This window comes from Dasypus novemcinctus, chromosome X (assembly GCF_030445035.2).
Source record: "Dasypus novemcinctus isolate mDasNov1 chromosome X, mDasNov1.1.hap2, whole genome shotgun sequence".
NCBI lineage: Eukaryota > Metazoa > Chordata > Mammalia > Cingulata > Dasypodidae > Dasypus > Dasypus novemcinctus.
Window position 1 is genome coordinate 150,813,222 of NC_080704.1, and position 21,566 is coordinate 150,834,787.

General features: G+C 40.2%; 1 protein-coding gene and 1 long non-coding RNA gene across 4 annotated transcripts in view; one reads left to right on the plus strand and one right to left on the minus strand.

Annotated features, from left to right (window-relative positions):
• MBNL3 (muscleblind like splicing regulator 3) overlaps window positions 1–21,566 on the minus strand; it is a 166,253-nt gene that overhangs the window by 122,747 nt on the left and 21,940 nt on the right. Inside the window, exon 1 of one of the 3 annotated variants that reach the window (XM_071212937.1) lies at window positions 684–711. The exons of the other annotated variants lie outside the window; for them this stretch is intronic. The gene's annotated coding sequence lies outside the window, so the exon portion shown is untranslated. Of the gene's footprint in view, window positions 1–683; window positions 712–21,566 lie in introns of those variants that run through there. 3 annotated transcript variants of the gene reach the window in all.
• LOC131277234 (uncharacterized) overlaps window positions 1–21,566 on the plus strand; it is a 100,925-nt gene that overhangs the window by 653 nt on the left and 78,706 nt on the right. The gene's annotated exons all lie outside the window — the stretch shown is intronic.

Genomic DNA, 21,566 nt, shown 5'->3' on the forward strand with positions numbered 1-21,566 from the left:
TAGCACACGCGGACTCCCCGATGGAAGCGAAAATCCCGCCACTCCCCTCGCCTCCCCCCGGGCCCCCCACGCTTTTGCAAGTCTCCCGGGAGGCCCGGAGGAAAGAATATTTTCTTTTCGCGACGACACGGGGGCCCTCTCCCGCGGCAGGCCGGCAGGTTGCGGGGGGGGAGGGGGAGGTGGCGCGGCCCTCCCCCCCCCCTTTTCCTGTCTTCTTGGTTCAGTCCACTCGGAGCTCACCTCCGAGCTCCCCAGCTCCCCGCGGCCGGCGGGCGCGGGGCTCCCAGTCCCGGCTAGCAGCTGCCATGGCAACCCCGGCCCGAACCCCGCCCGGCCCCAGCCAAAGCCGTGCCCTCCACCCGGGCTGGTGCCCTCCACCACATGGCGCCTCGCAGAACCCGCCGTCCCCCCGGCAGCCTGGGCCCGGGCGCCGGGGCCGCCGCTCTCGAGCCCCGTGTCTGGGACCTGGGGCGGGCCGAAGGGACAGCTGTAGTCAGGGGGCTTTGGGCGCCAAAACTGCAGCTCGAGCGAAACTCTGCGGAGCAATCGAGCCGCGCACGGGCGGCAGGAGCGCGGGGATTGGAAGCGGCGCGCGGCCGCCCTCGGGCGCCCGGCCCCGCCCCGCCTGGCCAGCCCAGGTAGCTCTGCACGTCCCTAGTCGCCGCCGCCGCCGCCAACCTCACCTGGCCCGGCGCGCGCCGCTCCCAGCCTGGTCTCGGCGCGGCGGATCGGGCGGGAATCCGGCCGCGAGCGGCCCGGCTCCCGCGCCCACGCTGTGCGTCTGTCCGCAATCGGCCTCCCTCCCGCTGCTCCCAAAGAGCGCCAAAAAGTCGTGCTCCTAATCACGCTCCGAGTGCGGGCACGCTCTTCCTGTAGGGCGCTGTTTCGTAGGGAAATAATGCTTTGTGTGGTTCGTTCTTTCGTGCACGGCTCTCGGAGTGCGCAGCGCGGGCTTTATTCTCAGGGGGTGTGGCGCCTCTCCCCCCAAACCCGGCGGCCCAGCCCCCGCAGCAACTGCCCTTCGTCAGTTCATTATTAAGGCAAGGGTGGGCAAATCGTAACGCTCAGATTTTACAAAAGCGAAAACAAACAGCATGCACGCATCCCCCGGGAAGCGGGGAGGCGGGTGGGAGGATGGAAAGCAAAGTTTCTACAGTTTCAGGAACTGAAGTGCCAAAGGGAAATGCAGAGGGGCTCAACGCTCTACACAGTTAGTCACTTCAGATACAGGTCAGATGAGATGGGTAATTTCAAAACGGGCCTTAGACAATAAACATGACGACTCACTGCAGGCCAAAAAGGATAACAACAAAAATGCCGGCTGTCTTCCTAGGTCTTCTCCCTTCTTTAAATGTCCTAATCATTAATTTTCCTTTAAAAACATTAGAGAGGGAAATGGAGATCTGTGCCAATAGCTCCTCTTCTTCAAAGGAGTTTCAAGGGCAGGAGAAGCCCCAAGGTAAGGTTCCAGATACTTTTCAATAGGAAATGGACGAAGCACATTCAATTTTATATTTTGATTAACAAGTGTGCATCTGGACAGCTAATTACAACTTTCTATTTAATGCAAGGGTAATAGGAACACCAGCTGTCTCTTAATTGGAGTCCCACAATAATAAACGCGTGCTTTTTATTTAATTTTACGAGGACAATTGTCGATAACACATGCTTACGCGGGAACGCCAGTGACAAGCTCATTGGAATTCCAGGGTGGCTTTCCTGCTGTGAACTGTTTCACCAGAGGACAGAGTTCTACCTGCTCTGCAGAAAGTGTAAAAGCATTGCAGGAGACATTTACGCAGCAGTTAGGTTGAGGAGTGGAGAGAATTCAACGTCTAATTATCCTTTTTAATTCTGCTAGAATTCTCTAGCTAATTTTAGGCAAGTAATCAATCTGTTTGTTAAATGCAAGATAATAGGGGCGGGATCATCATGGTCAAGAGCAGGAAGATGGGCAGGACTGCCCTTCAAATAATTGTGAAAACCCCTAATGGCATTTTAAAAATATGGTGAAAGTTATCAGAAGGAGGTGCAGGGGCAGTGTCTGATAGTTTGTAAAAACGGGTAGAATGGTAGCATAAATCAAACAAGAGGACAGGATGTTCTAGATCCTTGAAAAACAAAGGGAAGTGGAAAGGCTCCTACTCCTAAACATCTCTCTTCAAACTTGTCAAGTCACCCACAAGTGCTCCAAAAAGCAAATTCATCTGACATATAGGAAATGGCTTTGGCAGTCCAGGAACTCCACAACGAAAAGTAGGTGTTGTCTATCAGAGTACACTGGAGAGAAGGGCAAGGCCGAATTATATAACTTTATAACCAATGATCTGACAAATGTAGAACTCCTTGGTCATAACAAAGGAGTCTTTATATGAAACGTAACTTCGGTCAACACCAGATCTCTTACCTCTGTCCATCACTGCAAGCCACATCTCCTTTAGGACGCTCTGAGTTTCCCTAATCCCACACAAGCTAACTCAATTTAATTGTTAATGAGCTGCTGAAATAAATGTTTCATCATAAATTTAAGGTCATAAATAGGTTAGTTTGCTCATTCTTTGGAGAGTATAGCTTCAACATTGTCCTTTATTTGAAATTTCTGGTCAGTTAAAATCGCAAATGACACTTTATTGCTCTTCCTCTCCCCCAACCCCCCACCCCCATCCCATGCTGGAGGGGAGAACAATCCTGGAAACAAATCTTAATCTGGTAAACTGTTTTCCTTTTATCCAAGGTGGTATGACCACCACAAGTGTGAAGCTAAGCAAATTTCTATGTCACCAACCCACTCATGTGTGTTTCAAAGGCAGAAGGAAATTGCTATTCCCTCCCCTTCAGCATTTTAAAAATATTAATCAAGTTTTTATTTTAAAATATGCTTTTGATTACATAAATCTTACATTAAAAATATATGACCCACCCCTCCCCCTCCCACACTTTCCCACATTAACAACATCCTTCATTAGTGTGATATATTTGTTACAACTGATGAGCACTTATTGAAGCATTGCCACTACTGTGGATTATAGTTTACATTATAGTTTACACTCTGTCCCACCCAATTTTGTAGGTTATGACAAAATATATAATGGCCTCTATCCGTCATAACAATGTCATGCGGGGCAATTCCAATGTCCAGAAATGCCTCCATATTACATCTATTCTTCCCTCTCCCTCCCCTCAGAACCTCTGGTGGTCACTGCCTTTATATCAGTGATGCAAGTTCTTCCATTACTAAATAATAATATTAAGTCTATAGTAAAATAATAATAAGTGTTCTTTAGTCCATTGTTCATTCCCCAATCTTAAGGATTCTGGGATGGTAATGCCCACTCTGCCTCTAATTGAGAGGGGTCTTAGATGCCATAGGGCAGATGGATGGAACTATCTTGCTTGCTGTTGCAGACACTCTCTGTTCCTTGGGACGGTCATTGTCTATCATCATCTTGTTAGTGGTCCTGAGTGAGTCCAACGAACTAGAGTGTAGGTGTTGCAACTCTGCTGAGTTTCAGGGCTTAACTGGTACATGGACAGACCAAAGCTTTAAGTCTCTGGGACATATATTTATCAAATATAGTGCTAGTTATAGGTTCAAATTAAAGGGGCAGAGGAGCCATGTGTAAGGAAACTGTAAATGAGTTTAACTCTGTTACACTGGGGAGCATGAATTCCAAAGTAAGACCCAGTGACAGGGTGCCGAATTCCTGAGCTGTCTGCCCTGCTTATAGTGTCTGGTTGTCTCTAGAGCCCTCAGGAGTCTTGCTATTTGAGGCACTCTTTACTGTGGCAGTCAATGAGATCCTGCTGAGATGTACCTAAACGTAACCTCTAGAATGACCTCTCAACTCACTTAGACAATTTGCTATCTGGGGTGGACTGATCTTGGAATTACTTTCCACTTTAGTAGAATGGTTAGAGCTAGGCAAAATTTTTTTCTTCCAGAAAAGTATAGTTGTATGCTGACTGATAAACTAGATGAGTTCATAAAATAATGTATGTGCATAATAGTGTCTGAATACCTGTACCTCTTTCACCATTGCATTTTGGGATAATCTCAGAATTGCTCTTCTTTATTTCTGATGCATCTTCAAAAATCAGTGTCTTGCAACACCTGGATTTAAAATTTAGAACATGTCCCTCTCCTCCAGCCATTCAAATAGATGCTTGCAAATCAATATTTAAACACACCTATGAAGTAAGCTCCCATGCAGTTACTATGTCTTAATGCTTGAAATGGACAATTACGATAAAAACTTAGGGCTAAGTCTCTGGGTAAGGATATACCAGCCTCTCAAGTAGTATGTTCTTCTGATAAGTATAAATAACTTTGACTGATTCAGGAAAGAATTCTAAAAGTTATGTAATGGTTTAGGAACAACAGGATTATTGTAATCCACAACTCAAGCAAATATTGTGTTTTTAAAGGTGCTAGATAAGTGAACTTAAACGCTCTCATATATCTGTGCACCATGGTTTTGCATGGTTTTTGAGCTCTCAGTGTATTCCATCAGTAACATCCTTTTACTTCTCTGCTAAGACACATAATTTAATATTCTTTTTTTTAACTTCCCCACCCCCCTTGAGGCTTGCTTGCTGTCTGCTCTCTGTGTCCATTCACTGCACGCTCCTCTGTGTTCTTGCTTGTCTCCCTCTTTTGTTGTGTCACCTTGCTGAGTCAGCTCTCTGCAGCGTTTGCGGGCTGGGCGGTGCTCCAAGGTGCTTGCGGGTGGGGCCGCGCTAGCGGGCGAGCCTGCCTTCACAAGGAGGCCCCAGGACACCAACCCAGGGCCTCCCATATGGCAGACGGGAGCCCAACTGATTGAGCCACAGCTACTTCCCAATTTAATATTCTTTTTAAAATGTAGCATATATTATTGGACCTATGGGCAGAGCCATGCTATAGGCAAAAGTTGAAGAATCCCCGCCCTGTTTTGAACATGTGGAATTATTGTCACCAGCCTATTTTCCAAGTGCTATTTGGTACCGTTGTGTTCTAAGGATGGTTCCATAGGCTATAGCCCCACAGTAGCCACTGTGATAATTCCATGCAGAAGCCTCTGGCAATTTAAGTGAGGGTGGTTGTATAACTATGGTCATTGATCGTTCATTCATTTCTAAAAATCTATATTCACTCACACTTGGGAGTTGGGGGTCTAGGTTTCACATAAAGTGTCCAACAAAATAATCAGGGAAAAAAGCAGAATCTGGTTATTAAAAATGTTTAGACAGTCAAATAAATGGATAAATGTTGACTTCCAAGGCAACGTTTTTATAAAATGCTGCAGCATGTATTCCTTACAGAAGAAAAAATAAGGCAATTCAGTAACTTGTTAAATGTCAAAATGATTTCAAGCAAGGATAATAAATTCATCAATATTTCTCGTGTTACAATGAAAATTTCTGAAATTCTGGTATCTCTTTCATAAGGATAAAATTTTCAGAATTATCTGGACATAGTCTAATAAATACAGATGGTAACAGGAGAAAAAAACATTAAAGAGCCACATCCACCAAAACACAACTGGGCCTTATGGATTTATGAGAAGATTTTACCCCAAGACTTTGAAATACTTTACATAAATTATGGTGTATTTCTCAAAATTATCCTTCAAAGGATGTGTGGTAAAAGGGTACAGGTAAAAATGATACCAAGAATGGTAAGAATAATATAAAAGGTAAGACTGATACAGAAAAGAAAAGCACGGGCTAGTCTCACTTCGGAACATGATAATTATAATACCAACCATTTAACATGGAATTATTCCATGCCAAGCACTGTACTAAGCAATTTTCACACATTATTTCATTAAATCCCCACAACAATCCCTGCAACATAATTGCTATTTTGCCCCCATATTACAAATAAGAAAAGTGAAGCTTATCCGAAGGAACAAAGTAATAACAGATCTACTTAAGTGGCAGACCCAGGATTTAAAGTCAGTTCTCTATGATATCAGGGCCTGTGCTTTTATTTTATTTTTTTATACTTTTAAAATTGAAGTTACTTGATCACAAAGAACGTTACATTAAAAAACATAAAAGCCATGAGAGGTTCCCATATACCCCACTCCCCACCCCCACCCGTTTTTGTAAATTGTATTTTTTAAGATATATACATCACAAAAAGATGTTACATTAAAAAATATAAGAGGTTCCTGTATAACTTGCTCTTCCCCACCCCACTCCTCCCACACCAACAACCTCCTCCATCATTGTGGCACACTCATCACACTTGGTGAAAACATTCTGGAGCACTGCTGCACTACATAGATAATAGTATACCCTGTAGTTCACACTCTTCCCCAGTACATTCAGTGGGTTATGGCAGGATATATAAAGTCCAGCATCTGACCCTGCAATACCATTTAAGACAACTCCAAGTCCCCAAAATGCCCCACACCACATCTCTTCTTCCCTCCCCTGCCCTCAGCAATGACCATGACCACTGTCTCTACATCATTTATACGATTTCTACAATTGCTAGAGTCACAATAGTTCTACAGTAGAATACCAGTAAGTCCATTCTAATCCATATTTTATTCCTCCATTCTGTGGACCCTGGGATGGTAATGTCCACTCCACCTCTAGATCAAGAGGGGGCTTAGATTCTACATAAATGATGGATGCACTTCCTCTGCTTGAAGTTGTTGGCACTCTTGATTCCCTGGTGTGGTAGTTGACCATCTTCACCCTCCTGTTAGCTAACCTGGGTAAGTCCAATGAAGCAGAGAGTAAGAGTTGCAACTCTGCTGAGAGGACCTGGGCTTTTAACTACTGTACTACACTGGATGAAAACTATTAAACGGCCTAGTTGGATTTGAACTCAGACACTTACTCCTGTTATTCCACACTGCCTCTCATGGATGTGGGCATCTTCAACAAAATGGTATGGGTAGAATACAGAAATGTTCTAAAATAATTTTGTCATGATTGTTTCTCTCAAGAATGTAAAGATGATTTCAATACAAAGTATCAATGTTATAAAAAAATTATGAACATCCCACTAAATGTCAAAAAAGCAACTGATATAACCAAACTCCTGTTTCTGGTTGACATATTTTAAATATAGGAAACTTCTTTAATGTGATAAAGAATGTTTATTCAAAACACAAATAACTAATCTCCTACCTAATGGAAAAACAAATTGCCATCAATTGCCATAAAAACTGAAGCAAAATAAGAATGCTTTTAATCATACGTTTAGCATTTATGAGAAATTCTTGTCTTCGCAACAAGGTATGAAAATATAGTAGAAGTAAATATTGGAAAGGAAGAAAATTTTTAAAAATTATTGTTGTCTAAATACATCTAGAGAATCCACAGAATTAATTAAGAGAGATTAGAGATTGCAGAATTCAGAAAAGTTAAAGAACAGAAGATAAATTGTCTTTGAAAGCTGATAAAATACCTATTAATAAATGGAGAAAAGAAAAAGCAATACATTTACAACAAAGCAAAAACATAAAATGATTGGAAATAAGTCAATACACACAAAAGTTATGAGATAAAGGAACAGTATTATGAAACCTTTATGGCATAAACAAAGAAAAATTTGAATAAATGGGAAGGCATACAATGCTTCTGAATGGAAAGACTAATAGAATGAAGATAATACTTCTTCATAAATTGATTTGCAGATATAGACAATTCTAATGAAGATATCCATTATTTCAAAAATTAATTTGGAGTAATGACTACCCATTACTATCCTAGGAAAACAAAAGTCTAAAAGACTTTCAATTATCAGAGTGTTTTATAAATATACACTAGTTAAAATGGCAGAATTATTATGCAAATCAGAAATATAAATTAGTAAATAGGATAGGGAACCTGGGAAATGGCCCTAATAAATATAAGTATTGTGTGTTTGATGAAAAATCATGACAAAACAATGAGGAAAGCATACATGATTTAATAAATTCACCTGGAGTAACTAGCCATGAATATGCAGAGAAATTAACATAAACTTTTATCTCTTAAAACACATCAGGAGATTCTTTCTTCATGAAACAAAAAGTTGTATTTTTTAAAGAAAATCCAAAAAAAAAATCGAAGGAGCAAACTGGGTATTTAATTAATCTATGGGGATTTTAAAAAGTTTTTAAGTAACAGAAAGCCTTACAAAGGAAAGACTGATCAGAGAGTACGAAATAATACAAAAAAGTAAAATGAGTAAGATTAAATGGTGGAAATGCTATGAACATGATAGATAAATTAATAGCATCTAAACTGGCTATCAAAACTATATTTAGGGGGAAGTGGATGTGGCTCAAGCAATTGGGCTCCCATCTACCATATAGGAAGTCCAGGGTTTGATGCCCAGGGCGTCCTGGTGAGGGCAAGCTGGCCTGTGTGGCAAGCTGGCCCACGTGGAGTGCTGGCCTGCACAGAGTACTGCCCTGTGCAGGAGTGCTGCCCCATTCAGGAATGCTGGCCCATGTGGAGAGCTGGCACAGCAAGATGATGCAACAAAAAGAGACACAGAGGAGAGAAAATAAGAGACGCAGCAGATCAGGGAGCTGAGGTGGTGCAAGAGAATGATTGCCTCTCTCCCACTCCAGAAGGTCCCACAATCAGTTCTCAGAGTTGCCTAATGGGAATGCAGGCAGACAAAGAGAATACACAGTGAATGGACGCAGGAAGCAGACAACAGTGGGGAGGGAGAAATAAATAAATAAATCTTTAAAAAAATACACACACATATATCAAACTTGAAGGCATCATCTGATACTAATTGTCAAAAATAAAGACAATTTACAATACTACACAGGCTCTGGAAAATAGGCGCATTCAAGTTGCTGATGGCATTGCAAATTGGGTTAAGAATCATAAAAAATTATCCTGAGGCAATAATTCAAATGAAGAAAATTTAAAAACATCCTTAGTTTGATTATCAAAAAGCTTTGAACAACCTAAACATCAAGCAATAGGGGGATACCTAAGCTACTTATTATATATCCATGCAATGGAATGATTTGAAAACTAGGAAATCAGAAAATTTTGTAGGAGAAAATAATAAAAGGTTAGAGTGTAAAATTATCTTTTTTGCTTTGATTGCATCCATGTATATGCATAAGGATAATGATTAGGAGAGCCGGAAGATTAGTATTTAGGTTAAAAAGTGGTAATAGTTGGGGCGTACTTTTTATTTTATTATTTGGCAAGCTATCAAATCACCATTAAATTGAAAAAATAATTTGATGTGAAAAATAGACCTTTATTTCAAATAAATCACTTCTTTCTCTCTCACCTTCTGCCATTTCTTTCTCTGTTCCTCTGCATCTCTCAACATCTGTTCCTTTTTCTTATACTAATATTTCTCTGGCCTTTCATCTCTTTCTCCATCCTTCCCTACTCAAGCTATCTTTATTTTTCTCCTCTATCCATCCCCATCTTCTACTACTTTTCTTTTTATTCTCCTTAGCTCTTTTTGTGCCTCTGCTCTTGGGATAGTTAAAATATGGAAAGAAATATATTTTATTTCCTTTATCTTTTGAATAAAACATTGGTTTTGTTCCTTTTAAAAAGAGAATGAGCTGAATCCAGCTCTAAGCTCCCAAACTGAATTGTCTTTTTAATTATTTATCCATGACCAAGGCCACATCAAAAGTTTCTTCAAAGCCCTAAGCTCTGCCAAGTACAAAATTAATTTTTAGTTTTGTATGATAATTCTGTAATTCATCATCACAGAAAAAAACAATGAACACAAATAGACAAGATTTATATTTGCATATAAAGGAAATATTTGCTATTCTATTTTTTAAGCTTTCAAATATCTGCCTTTTAGTCATGCTAAAACATGTCTACCCTCCATGCAACAGGTTGACACAATAATTCAGATGTCATAGTATTTTACATTCACAGTATTGTGGTACTTCAGTTTTAATGGGTGTCTTTAATCTTGGAACCTGACATAAACTTGAATGGTAATACACAAATGCAGACATGGGCAATAAGCTAACAAACGATGTTTTGGTAGTGTAATGACCTTCTGCAAGCTACTTAATCTCTCAGTTTCCTCATAAATAAAGTGAAGATGAAGCTAGTATCATCATTGTAATGTATATTATAGGATCAAATATGACAATGTTTTGAAAAAACTTAGCCTAGTCCCTGGCACACAGTAAGTGCTCTATCATTGAGACAGGGTAGAGGGCATTGAAGATTTGTAGGTACAGTGTGCACATTGACTTAGTGGCAGAAATTTAGAGGACATGTCAAGGACAGAGGAGCCACTGACATGGCCATAGTCCTATTGGAGAGTTAGTTTGGTGAATCGTCTTTTCATATTTAGAATATAGGATTAGTCACACTTTAAATGTTCCTTATTAAACCTTCAGAGCAACCACCAGGTCAGAGCATTTCTTTCCTTTTTAAGGTGGGGTGACATGGGGAAGGGGAGGGCTCAAGAGGCAGTTCCTTGTCAACCTCGTGCAGCCCAGTAAAGGAAGAAGATGATAACTCCACGGTGGCTTAGGCTCCTGTGTGCAGGGTCAAAGTGCCAGATTCAAAAGGGAGCATAGCTGCAAAATCCTGAATACGGAATTAAAGCATATTTCTTGATGGTGAGTCTCTATGGGCAGTTTGCTACATCTGGTCCATCTGCTGATGCTAAACAGAAAAGGGGGCTTGAACCTGAGGCACTAATTGGTACAGCACATTAGTTAAGGGCTCAGGCCCTCTAATCATATTGCCTGGGCTCCCTTACTAGCAGTATAATCTTGAGCAAATTACTTACCCTCTCCTTGACTCAGTCCTTTGTTTGAAAGTAGGGATAATGATAGTACTTAACTCATGGAGTTTGTGGTGAGAATTAAATGCGATAATGTAGGTACAGTGCTTAGAACCCTGCCCATCAGATCATGAGTATTGATTATTTTTTGTCTGTGTACAAATTGCCCATTCTTCAGCTTCCCTTGCAACCAGGAGGATTTTTGTCCTGGTTCTAGGGAAGATGCATCCCAAAATACGAGAGAGGAGAATCATGCATTTTGCCTTTGATCCAAAACCTGGGTGGGGCATAATAAGAGCTGTAAGGCAGTGGCTTTAACACCAGGGAGACTTTGCAAAGGATCATAGAAGCCAGACTGAGGCTAATCCTGAATGCCTGCATTGTGTGGGGGCACTCTCTTCCTCTCCAGGCTACAATGAGACCTGAAATTTCCTGCCATCATGCCTTAATGTCTTCAAAAAACCCCTCTTGAAATGAACAAATGACACAGGAAGGATAACACATTAACCTGTTAGCTCGATGAACAATTTGACAGAGATTGCTTTTATCATATTACTTAGCTTCTGGGAGCTGGACCCTGAGGCCGGCAGATAGAGGATAGAAAAATGGTGCTGGGAGTGAATGAAATGAGAAATATCGTCTGGAGGCAGCCTGAGGAAGACTGGAGACTAAAGACAGGCAAAGGTAGGGTCTGCTTGTTACCCTGGATGGTTCACACAGTTCCCATGCCCCAACTCCCTTTATCTTGTTTTATTTTGCCTTCTGTTTGTTTTTTTTCTCATGTACCATATATAACCTAGCATAGGGCCAGTTGCATCATCAACAGATATTTATGACATACCTGCTGAGTGAACAAGTTCCTATAGTGGATAGACATCTCCAGTTGCTTATACAAAACTGGGCATTGATCAGTAACAACAGACCAAGGAAGGCTATATTCCTAAGGTTGACCTGCTCCATGGGGTAAAGCAGGCACTTGTGGGCGGCCAGAATTAGTCAGGAACATAGCATATGCTAAGAAAGCTACTCAAGAAGGAGGTGGAATATAGTGACAGGCACACCAGAATCAAGCCCTGAAAGAAGATTTAAGCAGAGAGACAGTGTGCTTTTAAGAAAGTAGCAAGGCAGGACTGATTCCAACAACCAGGACAAAGCAGAGTTTCCAAGTGAGAGGAAATGAAAAAAGAAATTGTCTCTTATTAGGTGCCTTCTTTGTGCCAGGCATGTTCACTGACCTTATCTCTGAAAGGAATCATTTATTTTATAAATGTGAAAACTGACAATCAGAAAAGTTGAGAATTTGCAGTATTCTGTAGTGGCTAAGTGCATGTACTTGGGTCCAGACTGCTCAAGTTTGAATCCTGGCTCTGTCACTTACTAGCCATGTGTTCTTAATCAGATTACTTAAACTCTCTGAGCCTCCGTTTTCTCTTCAGTAAAAATGGGGAAAATAATAATGCATACTTTATAGAATTATTATTATAAAATTTAAATGAGTTAATATTTATAAAGTGCTTAGAAATATACCTGCCACATAAGGAGTATTTGGAGTATTATAGAAGTGTTTGTTTAAAAAAGAAAATACTGTCCAATGTTATGCAATAAGAAGAAGAGGTAGGACTTGAACCCAGGTTCAAATTCTTCTCCAGTCCTAGAACAATTCCTACCTCCCCCATGGAGCCCAAATTTTGTTTCTCTTCAAGAGCCAGCACAAGTCCCCACATTCCCAGGAAACTCTCTCTGACCCCTTCCGATTTTGACTCCCTAGTTTAATACTCAGTCATAGACTGTTTTGTCTAAAGATTTGAATTTTTAATGCACATTATCTTGTCTCCCAAACTAGGTTCTACATCTCTTCTTAAGATAGTCACTTGCTTCTTTTCATACCTCAATTAATCTAGTATTTCCTCTGCTTTTTACATTGAAATTCTGTCCATGACTCTTCAGTGGAGTGAGTGGTCTTACAAAGTATTCAGTGATCCAGACACTCTTAGTAGTATGTAGCCCACATTTTCTGCATCTGTCCATTCATTTTCACAGTTTTGGTTTCACACTAACCAATGTCTGAAAGAAGTGACATTCTCTCTCTCTCTCTCTTTTTTAACTCATTCTATGTAAAGTTTTAGCATGATTTTTCTCTAGGTTTCTACAGTGATTCAGCGATGATCATTTTAAAGCATTTGCTGAAGCATCGTTGACAGAGAAAACACAAACGTAAGGGAGGGAGGGAGGAAGGAAGAGATAAAGAGAGAAAGAGGAGAGATGCAATATGATACCACCAACATTCTCATAAAAACATAATTTTCTAATGGCAATGAACTCCCTGAACTTTTATCTCCGTATCTGTCTCACAAGAAATGCTAAAGGGAGCCCTTCATGTTGAAAGGAAAGGACACTGGATAGTAACTTGAAGCTATTATGAAGAAATAAAGACCTATGGTATAGATAACTCCCCAATTTCAAACTTACTACAATCCTATAGTAATCAAAACCATGTGGTATTGACATAAAGATAGTCATATAGACAAATGGAAGAGAATTGAAAACCCAGAAATAGATCCACACATGTATCGCCAACTGCTTTTCTACAAGGGTGTCAAGTACAGGTGATGGGGAAAAAATAGTCTCTTTAATAAATGTTATTGGAAAAATTTAAATATCCACATGTAAAAAAGAATGAAGATGTACCTCACACCACATACAAAAATTAACTCATGTGAGCTGATATGCCTGAAATAAGAACAAGGCCTAGAGCAGCATTGTTCCTGGGAATTTCCTCCTGACAGCCTTCATGTTACTCAAATGTGGCCAGTCTCGAAGCCAAACTCAGCATGTAAATGCAATGCCTTCCCCCTAGCGTGGGACATGACACCCGGGGATGAGCCTCCCTGGCACCGAGGGATCACTATCAACTACCAACTGATGATGCAACTGGAAAATGACCTGGAAAGGAAGGTTCAATGCGGATCAGCAGAATATCCCTGTCTACATAAAATAACATGACTTTAAAATGCTGTTTGACCTAATGTAAGGGGGAAATGGAAAGGAGAAGTGAGTTTATATGGCTACGAGTCTCTAAAAAAAAAGAGTCTGGAGGCTGTCAGAAGGAGTGCCCTTATGCACAACTGAGCAGAGTCTAAGAGACAGATAAAGTAGATACAACCCCCAGGTATTGGCTCCTTTGAGGGCTAAAGAGATCCATGGGTGCTATGGTCATGGCAGATGGGGTTAACTGCCATGTCAGATGGCCCTTGTTTGGAGCTGGTGTTTATGCGTGATGAATCTGGACTCAGATGGGATCTCTCTTCATAAGACTTTCATGCTACTATGTTGGAGTTGTAGTTGGTGTTGGGGTTTAAGATATATTTAGGGGATCTGAATCTCTGGACTGACAATGTGATAGCCAGGCCCTGAGCCTCAACAGACTCCAGCACCTACAATCTGATTTATTGGACTCTTCTCACTCAGCTAAGATGGAGTTGAAGAAGGACAACCACCACACCATGGAGCCTAGAGTGCCTACAACTGAAAGCAGGAGGATTGCATCCAGTATCCATATGGAATCTGAGCCTCCTCTTGACATAGAGGTGCAATGGACACAACCAATCCAATGTCCACAGAGAAAAGGTGGCATTGGAGTGGGAAAAGTGGACATGGTGGCTAATGGGTATGGGGAATGGCAGGAAGAGATGAGATGTGGAGGCGTCTTTGGGACTTGGAGCTGCCCTGGATGGTGCTTCAGGGGCAATCACTGGACATTGTAAATCCTCACAGGGCCCACTGGATGGAATGGGGGAGAGTATGGGCCATGATGTGGACCAATGACCATGAGGTGCTGAGGTGCCCAGAGATGCACTTACCAAATGCAATGGATGTGTCATGATGATGGGAATGAGTGTTGCTGGGGGGGGGGGGAGTGGTGGGGTGGGGGTGGTGGGGTTGAATGGGTCCTCATATATATTTTTTTAATGTAATATTTTTACAGAATCAATAATAAAAAAAAATTTAAAAAAAATAACTCAAATGGATCAAGGATCTAAATATAAGAGCCCAAACCACAAAATTTAGAACATAACATAGGGACAGCAGTGCATTCTTAGGTATATGATACCAACAGTACAAGCATCAAACAAAACAATAGATAAATTCAACTTCATCACAACAAAAAATTTTTTGCATCAAAGCATATTATCAAGCAAATGAAAAGACAATCTACAAAATGGGAGATAATAGTTGCAAATCATAGATCTGATGAGGACTTAATATTGAACACATATAAAGATTACTTACAACTCAACAACGAAAAGATAAAGATTCCAATTAAAATATGGGCAAAGATTTTGAACTGACAGTTTTCCAAAGAGGATATACAAATGGGCCAATAAGGACACGAAAAGATGAGCAATGTCATTAGCCATTAGGGATATGCAAAGCAAAATCCCGATGAGATACCACTTCATGTCTACATGGATGGCTACTATTTTAAAAATAGGAAAATGACAATAGTTGGAAAGGATGTGGAGAAATTGGAACCCTCTTGCTTTGTTAGTAAGATTGTAAAATGGTGCAGCCACTGTGGAAAGCAATATTGTGATTCCTCATAAAGTTAAATACAGAATTACCATATGACCCAGCAATTCCACTCCTAGGTATATCCTCAAAGAAATTGACAACAGAGGCTCGAACATAGCAGTATGTTTACAGCAGTATTATTCACATTAGCCAAATAGTGGAAACAACTCAAGAGTCCATCAGCTGATGAATGGATCAAAAAATGTGGTACATACGCACAATGGAATATTATTTAGCCAAGAGAAGAAATGAAGCTCTGAGACATTCTGCATCATAGATGAACCTTGAAAACATGATGATTGAAATGTGCCAGGGACATTAGGACATATACTGTATGATTTCATTTATATGAAATATCTAAACTCAGCAAATTTGCAGAGAAAGAAATTAGATTAGAGATTACCACGGTATGAGGAGAGGAGAGGGAACGGGAAATTGCTACTGGGTGGGTATAGAATATTTGCAATTTAAAAATCCCTATGACTTTTCAATTTAGTCCAGGGAGGCAGGTCACTAAAGGTAACGGGGAATCAGGTACATGGCCTGACCAACACACAGTCTAAATATTAAACCAATCCCAGCTTGGGATATATATTTTTAAAATTTATTGAAGTATATCACTCACACATATACATCAACAATAAGTGTATAGTAATAGTTGTGAACTTACAAAACAAACATATATAGCATCATACAGGACTCTCCTAACTCACCCTACCACCAATACCTTGCATTGTTGTTAAACATTTTAAACTAATGATTAAAGAGCATTGTCAAAATATTATTACTAACCAAAGTAGTTTCCCCCAACCCACCCTATTATTATTATTGTCTTTATATCATTTATATATGAACATACATAAACAATAAGTGTATAGTAAAAATTGTGAACTTACAAAGCAAACATGCATGCCATCATACAGGGGTCCCATACATCAACCCTCCACCAACACCTCACATTGTCGTGAGACATTTGTTACAGATTATGAAGAATATTGTCAAAATCTTACTACTAATTATAGTCCTTATCTTACATTTGGTGTATTTTCCCCCCAACTCACCCTATTATTATTTTAAAAATATATTTCTTATGACAGAAGTTGTAAACTAACAAAACAATCATGCACATGTGCAGAATTCCCAAACAACATTCATCTATCAACACACCACACTATGGTGGAACATTTGTTAGAGATAAAATAATATCATCTGATTGTTACCACATACATAGTGTACATTTGGCATACATTCTCCATACCGCCCCATTGTCAGCACAGTACATCTTGGGCATATATGCAAGCGTATTACATTATTACTACTAACCACAGTCCATAGGTCACTCCAGTTGTCTTTTTCTCATGCTTCTCCACATTCCCACCACCTTGCAGTAGTAAGGTACATTAGCTCTAGCTCACAAAGAATACTTGTGCATCTGTACCATCAGCCACAATTCTCATCCACCTCTTGTTTCTGTGCTCTTCAGTTCCTAGATTATTCTGTAACATTCTGTCAATTGGCATTTACATACCTAGACTACCATTTTCAGCCACATCCCCATTTATAAACTAGCTGTCACTCACTATTTGTTACCATCCACTCTAAACATTTCCACACTTTTACATTAAAGCTAATTAAAACTTCTACATACATTAAACATCAGTAGTCAATCTCAGTCCTCCTCTTATCTCCTTTAAGAATCCACCACCTACCATAAGGGCTTGGAGATACTTTCCTACAATTTCTTTTAGAAACTTTGTCGCTTGATTTTATTTTTAGGTTTTTGATCCATTTGGAGATAATTTTTGGATAAGGTGTGAGATAGGGGTCCTCTTTCCTTCTCCTGGCTATGGATATCCAGTTCTTTCAGCTCCATTTGTTGAATGGACTGTTCTGCCAGAGCTGTGTGGGTTTGACAGGCTAGTCAAAAATCACTTGACCATACATGTGAGGATCTGTTTCTTAACCATCAGTTTGGTTCCATTGGTCTATGTGTCTGTCTTTATGTCAGTACCATGCTGTTTTTACCACTATAGCTAGGTAATATGATTTAAAGTCTAAAGATGAGAGATTGCTTTTCCCTTTTAAGATGTTTCTGGCTATTCAGGACCCCTTACCCTTCCAAATAAATTTGATACTTGTGCTTTCAATTTTTTAAAAAAAGTGCTGTTAGAATTTTTAGCAGGATTACATTGAATCTATATCTCAATTCGAGTAGAATTGACATTTATGATATTTAATCTTCCAATCAATGAGCATGGAAAGTTCTTCCAGTTATTTAGACCTTTTTTGATTTCTTTTAACATTGAGTTGCAGTTTTCTGAATACAAGTGCTTTCCATCATTGGTTAAGTTCATTCCTATTTGAGTTTTATCTGTCATATTTTATTTTCCCCACTCTTTTGACACTTTCGGTTACTTTTATTGATACAATCTTCATTCCTAAACTCTCTTCCAGGCCTTTCTCTCCTGGCTTTTCTTTTCAGGCTCTAGCATACTCTTTAGCATTTCTGAAAATCTGGTCTCTTGGTTAGAAATTCTCTCAGTTACTGTTGCCCTCATTTCTGAAAGGCAGTCTTGCTGGATATAAGATTCTTGGCTGGAAGTTTTTCTCTTGTAGTATCTTAAATATATCATGCCACAGTCTCCTTATATTCATGGATTCTGGTGAGAAATCAGTGCTTAATCTTATTGGGGTATCCCTTATATGTTATGCATTGCTTTTCTCTTACTGTTCTCAGAATTTTCTCTTTGTCTTGTCTTTGGCATTTGACATTCTGATTAGTATGTGTCTCGGAGTTGGTCTATTCAGATTTTTTCAGATGGGAGTACATTATGCTTCTTGGACATGGATATCTATGTCCTTCAATAGGGTTGCGAAATTTTCTACCATTATTTCTTCAAATATTCCTTCTGCCCATTTTCCCTTATCTTCTCCTTCTAGGACACCATTACATGTATGTTTGCACACCTTTTGCTGTCTTTAAGTTCCCTGAAACCTTGTTCAATTTTTTCCATTCTTTTCTTCATCTGTTCTTTTGTACGTTCACTTTCAGAGGCCATGTCTTCAAGCTCACCAATCTTTTCTTCTGCCTCCTCAAATCTGCTTTTATATGATTTCAGTGTTTTCCCACTGGGTGGAGTGGGGGAGAGTGTAAACTGTAATGTGGACCATTGACCATGTGGTGCAGCAGTGTTCAGAGATGTAATCACCAAGTGCAATGAATGTCCCATGATGATGGAGGAGGTTGTTGTTATGGGAGGAGTAGGGTGAGGGGGATGGGAGGTATATGAGGACCTCATATTTTTTTAATGTAACATTTAAAAAAAAACAAACAAAAATAAAGTAAAATAATCAATCCATGAAAAAAAATTTCATTTATTATGGCTTTCATTCCCATAAGATCTGCTATTTTCCTATGTATGCTTTCAAATTCTTCTTTGTGCTCATCCAATATCTTCTTAATATCCTTAATCTCTTCAGCCATCTCATTGAATTTATTAAGGAGATTTGTTTGAACATCTATGATTAGTTGTCTCAACTCCTTTATGTCACCTGGAGGCTTATCTTTTTTCTTTAACTGGGCCATATCTTCCTGTTTCTTGATGTGGATTGTAATTTTTTGTTGGTGTCTTGGCATCTGGCTTACTAGAGTATTTATTCTTGGTGCAGTTTTTCTTTTTTGTTTAGGGCTTCCTGCCCTTTCTCCCTTGCTGATTGTGCAGTAGGAGCCAAGGATGTAGTTGGTGCTATAACCTGTGGAGGCTCAAGCTGCCCTCATTGCCCCAGGGACTGAGGAAGCATCTCCCAACTTTCTCCTTTGCCAGGAGTAAGACAGAGTCACAGCTGTGTGGAATAATCCAAGTCGTGCAGGCCTAGACTGTAATTGCCCAGAGAGACTGATGAAGCTTTATGCCCCTTTTTCCCCTGCCTGGGGTGGGGATGGAGCTGCGCGTGTGGGCAGCAATCTAAGCAGTGCAGATCCAAGATGACCGCATTTGCCTTGGTAGACTTATGATTATTCAGTCTTTGCCAGGCAAAGGTATCTTCAGTTACGTGGATAGGCTGCTGCAGGGCCCACCAGCCTCCTCCCTGCCAGGGTTTGACCTGAAGCCTAGCCTAAGGCTGCATGCAGATCTGGGTGAAAGAAACTGGTTCCTACTGTTACTGTGATTTTCATTCCTTGCTTCCCCTCAAGCTGGGGGAGGGGTTAAAATGGTGGCTACCAGCCTCTTTCCAACTTGGACAGATTCATACCCCATTTGTTTCTAGGGTTATATCTTAGCCAGCCGAGTCTAGGGTTATATCTCAGCAGCCAAAATCAGTGGCCAACTGTCTCCTCCTCCCCTGTTTTTGGGAAATGGAGCTTCAAAGTCCAGCCACAGAATAGCTCCTGGAGCGGCTTGCACTGCCAAAGGAGGACAATCACCAGCCTCCAAGGCTTGGCCAGTAATTTCCCGGAGAGGCTGGTGCAGGTCCCTGCATTTTGGGGAAGTGGAGCTTTCAATTCCAGTCACAGAACAACTCCCGAGGCAGCTTGTGCCTCCAGTGGAGGATGGGCACCGGTCTCTGGGACATGGAGTCTCTACTTACGAGTCTTCTCTGCAGACGGGCAGTCTCCTCCTTCCATTCCTTCAAGGATGTTGCAGGATGCCCATCTGGTCTCCTGGAGTCCCCAAACCAGTGCTCCAGCTAGCTCCAGCTAGCTCTGGGTGTTTACTAACTGCCCTGTAGTAGGAGCTGACGCTAGGAGCAACTTACTCCACTGTCATCTTGCTGGCTGTCCTCAACTTGGGATACTTTTGACGCAAAAACATAATTTTCTGTCATCCATTTGCAGGCATATGGCAATGAGTCACAAAAAATAATAGTATTGGAAACCAGCCAAATGCACACTGGTGTACTTGAGCTAAATACAAAAGGAGCTGTGGAGTTATTTTTAAGTTACACTCTCTTTCTAAAGTTTTTTCTGAGCCTTAAATACCCTATACTGTCATATCTCTAAAAGGAAAGAGAAATGTACCTCACATTATCAAAACACTTGCTGAGACAGTAAATGAATGTGCTCAATTTCCCTGATCAGAGCCCTTCATTCCAATTTGATCCAAACCATAAATGAAATGACTTGGCTGATTATAAGTCAGTCCCCCATGAACATTTGTTTACATCTGAAAACCACTACATATAATTGCTGTCTCTGCCCAGGGGAGACCCAACTGGGATTACAAGAAGTGTTGCAAGGTTCTACTGAGGTGTGATCACCACTTACGGCATGAACTTGGCACTACATGTCCAGTCTCTGTCTGCCTTGGCAATTGGATCCATCAGTCTTCCTCCTTTACCCAACTAAAATCTGCCAAAAAGGCAGCAGAAGTCTTAGAAAGGAGAACATGGAGCTGTAAATAACTTTTGGATCTGATCTGTCATCTTACAGAATCTACTTTGCTCATGACACATAATATGTAATTAGAGTGTGGTTACTGTGTTCTTCCAAGAAGCCAGTACATTTGCATTGACGGAGGAAGGTAGGGCTTGGGGATAAGTCAGGATCAAGGGCGTTATAATGACCGTTTATCTCCCAGATAAATGGAAATTGACAACTATCCTCACTCATGTATTAATTAATTCATTTGTTAGAAAAGTTGTAGGTTTACAGAACTATCATGCATATGATACATAAAATACAGAGTTCTCATATATTATCTGATTTTGAAGACCTTTCATTAGTGTGGTATATTTCTTTTAATTCATGAAAGAACATTTTTATAATTGTATTATTATTACCTGCACTCCATCATTTACAATAGGCTTGACTGTGTTGTACAATCCTATGTTTATATTTAAAATTTGTATTCTGGTAACATATCTACAACCTAAAATTTCCCCTTTAACCATATTCACATATATAATTCAGTGCTGTTAATTACAGTCACAATGTTGTGCTACAATTACCACTACCCATTACAAAAACTTTACATAAACGCCTATGGAAACTCTGTACAATTTAAGCATTGACCCCCTATTTCTATCCCCTCCCCATTCCCTGGTAAACTATAGTCTAGATTTCAACTCCATGAATTTGCTTATACTAATTATTTCATATCAGTGAGATCATACAATATTTGTCCTTTTTTGTCTGCCTTATTTCACTCATCATGATAGCTACAAGGTTCATCTGTGTTGTTGTATGAATCAGAACTTCATTCCTTTTTAATGCTGAATAACTTTCCATTGTATGCATATACCAAATTTCATTTATCCATTC